Raw genomic sequence first — 4,019 nt, forward strand, 5'->3', positions numbered from 1 at the left:
ACACCTATATTAAGCGAAAACTTAGTCTTCAGATGATTCTGAACGTGTCCAAGGAGTGCTCAGTAGTAGCATGTGTGACCCAATTAAAGTGCTCTTGGAAAATTATATGGGAATTAAATATCTGCAGATTCATATAGAATACTAATGTTATTCTTTATAGGGTCCTAAATATGACTGCCTCATCCTTTGCATCCCTCATTTATTAAGACAGCCAGTATGGAAATATAAATTCTTCTCAGACAATTCTGTAATGTATAATTATCTTCTCTATTTTTGCTAGCTATTTTTTCTTGGAGGAATTTGCCCTTTTTAAAAGGTGTTTTCATCTACAGTGTTATGTTGTCAGATTGCCAGTTGTCATCTTTTATGAGTGCTGTTCTATGACAACATATTTGTTTTTAAAAATGAATATGTCTTTCTGGACACATACTTTGCCATTGAATTTTGATTATCTAAGTTTATAACACAACGTTGAAATTTGCTGTTAAGAGAAGTCCAAAGATTTATATAAAGAAAAAGTTGAGACTCATTTTATTGCAAAAAAGATTTAGATCATAACTCTACATATTGAATACGTGAAAATAAGTGCCAATCCAAAGAAAAAAAAATACAATTATTGTAAAAGAACAGACAAAAATAGTGCCTTAGTATTAAAAAAACAAAACAAAAAACTTGACCCTCCAGTTATACCCTACTCACCAAAAATGTGACCACTTATAGGTGGATTTTGATGCTCTTATCATTTTTTCTGAAAAAGAGATATTCAACCATATAGGAATGGGGGCCATTTTAGAGTCTATTTATCATGGTTTTTATTGTAAGAACTATCATATGGATAATAAACAGCTGTATTTATGTAATTATACAAGTGAAAAGGACACATGATTATCTTTTTTAAAATTGCCTTTTGGTTACCTGCTATTTATTCAATGGGAAATGTGGGGATTTTAATTAATAATTACAGTAATAACTAAGTATTGAAGGTATATCATAGGACAGACTTTTTAAGATAGAGTACTTCTAATTTTAATGAAAATATTATGAATAAGAAAATTGAAGCTTAGGATTCAAAAAAAATTGACCGTGGTAAAAACGCAAATACTGTATTTCATCCAACTTAAGATGCATTGATTAGAAGACATACCATTTTCTTACATACCACTAAAAATGTTGATAGTAGTTATTTTGTGACATAATACTCTTTTCTGACTTGAAATTTCATACATACTGAAGGATCTCCTTTACACTTAATTTGGCATATATATCTTCATATAAATATGTTTTACATATTTAAAAGGAAAATATAGGTCAATGGATTAGGTAAGATATTCTTAATATTTGTTCATATTCAGAGCCTGATTTTTCTGAATCAACATTTTGATGCTAATAAACCACGTTTTTTTTGCACACATAGTCCTCTGCGGCTCTGTCCTACCAGAAAGTTAGTGGAACAGCATTTTTTTAAGGAATCCATAAAATACTTTAAATCTTTTTGCATCAAAATTAAATCTGGTTTTGCAAGTAGGTAGAACTGTTCTACTCCATTATCAGCACTAACTCGCAATCACTTGCTTCTAGAATTAAAATGTATTTTACTACTGTGTCCAAGTTTGTTTTCCCAGTCACAGACACACGTTTTGCTACTTTGCCCCAAACCTCTGGTGTTTACTCATATACAGGCAATGGCAACTGCATTATGACTGGCTGAATGTTTCTTGTCTTCAAGAATTGTAAAATGTGAAAAACAAATGTGTGTCACAAAAAAATGAAATACAGTAATGGTTAGACCCACAATTTAGACTCTGATCCATATTATTTCAAAGCATATTTTTCCTTCATCTTAGTGACTCTTTAAAAATGGCAGTCTACGTAATTAAAGACTGCTAGATTAGACTGTGGGCCTCTTTAGATATGTGTAGCTATTTTTTCCCCTTGTGACAGCAAAAACAACTGAAAATATGTTATTTCTTGTATTTGGCAAATGGTCTAAGGGACGTGTTCTTTCTCAAAACAAACTTATTTTTATAGGTTATATTTAGGAGACTATACAGGTATTCTGAACTCAATACTATCTTATCTCCAAAGTGGCTTTGATTGCAGATTTCTGTTAAGATACAGGATTTAATAAAAAACAACCAAAACAAATACAAAGCTGCTATTTATGAGAAAATCAGTTCAGAATATTAAAGCTATTTGTTTTTAAGACCTCTCCTAAATTTAAGTTTCTAACTTAAAAACAAGTTTTACTCTTGTTACTTTGTATTTTATTCATAGATTATGATGATGGATTGCTACTATAAAAAGTTCTGGACTTAATATAATAAAATTAATATATTGCAATAAATTAACACTTGGAGTCATTTAATATTTACATGGTTATCTGCTGTAAAAAATAAGCTGAAGTACCCGTGTTATCTTAAAAGAGAATGTAGATAGTGGAAGAAAAATGTGGACTTTTCAAAATGAAATATTTCACTTAAACAGGGAAATATGCTGGTATGGAATATGCAAGCTGGTTTTCATGACTCTATAACATGAAGTTACCTTTTTTTCTGGATATTCCTTTTCTGGAACTTTGTGACTAGTAATCACATTTCTCTGGGTCCATTAGTAGCTAGACTTTGAGTACATAGTGGCTAACTTGGCCTTATGTTGGCTCCCAATGACTATAGATACTGAGACTGTGTGTCTTCTGTCCTGTGATAGTCTAGTGACTCAAGTCCAGGTTGCTGCTAGGGAACCACTCAAGTTGCTTTGACAGAGCCCATGGGTGGCCTACTGGCTCATCAAATAATTCATTGCATCACAGGACACTGAACAGCTAACCTCCAGTGCCTGACTCACTGCACATGACCACACTGGGTTACCTAGTTTATTTGATGTAGCCATGCTTCTTAGTGGTAACACAGTAAAATCTGTCCTTGTTGCTGTCCTCAGTTTATTTAATGTACTCCCTTGCTGTATGAGCTCAATTGTAAAAAAGAGAAATAGGGAGTTACATGTATCGATAGCTCTTGTACTTTGATATCATGTTTCTGTGATCACATTTATCTGAAAATATAAAAAGTTCCCTACCTCATATTAAAATTTTCTCCTTCTTTCCAACTCTAATATCTGTTTAAGCCTTACTGAAAAAAAAGACCTACTGTAATTAAACAATAAATGAAGCTATGAGCTATCAAATTCCTTTATGATAGAATTTGGAAGTATTTTTTCAATAGAGTAACTTGGCTTATAAAGCTATATAATCCTATTTTTGTGAATGACTGAATCTGAATTTACACTTTGGTTTATCTTGGTCTACCGAATTCCTTTCTCCTGTGCCTATGGTTGTCGAGGATTTTGTAACCACATCACCAGATACAAAGAAACCACGTTACAAAAGCTTGTGTTTCCTTTTATGGAGATATGATTAAATGCTCACAGCATTCACAGTACCCATGTACTCTGGCAAAACATTGAGCTGGATGTAGGTCTTTTCCCAATGAAATTTTAAGCTCTTGATAGTCCTGCCTTCAGAGAGGTATAAGAGTAGGAGTAAACATCTGCTTCTGGGCATGGTGGTACAAAGCAAGGAACATCTAAGGTCTATCAATATACTTGTTGGTTCTAATAATAGAGCAGCAGTATTTTGTTCCCTGTTAGTATGGATCAATCACTTCTAACACCAAAACATCTTTTTCTGTATACTTACTTGGTTTCATTCTAAGTGTTTACGCTGCTGGAAACATCATTGTGTTGCTTGGTAGAGATTGTTTTCTTGAATACCAAAATATGTGAACAATATGATCCAGGGTCATGGGAATTAGAAGCAAATAATGGAGAACAAACTGAGGCTTACTGGAAGGGTTTTGGGAGGGGGAATGGGCTAAATGGGTAAGGGGCACTAAGGAATCTACTCCTGAAATCATTGTTGCACTACATGCGAACTAATTTGGATATAAATTTTAAAAAATTAAAAAATAAAATTAAAAAACAAATATTTTGCTACTGAGTCATGAACTGCCCTTCCATTGAGT

This window comes from Panthera pardus, unplaced genomic scaffold (genome assembly GCF_024362965.1).
Source record: "Panthera pardus isolate Hobbes unplaced genomic scaffold, ASM2436296v1 HiC_scaffold_13, whole genome shotgun sequence".
NCBI lineage: Eukaryota > Metazoa > Chordata > Mammalia > Carnivora > Felidae > Panthera > Panthera pardus.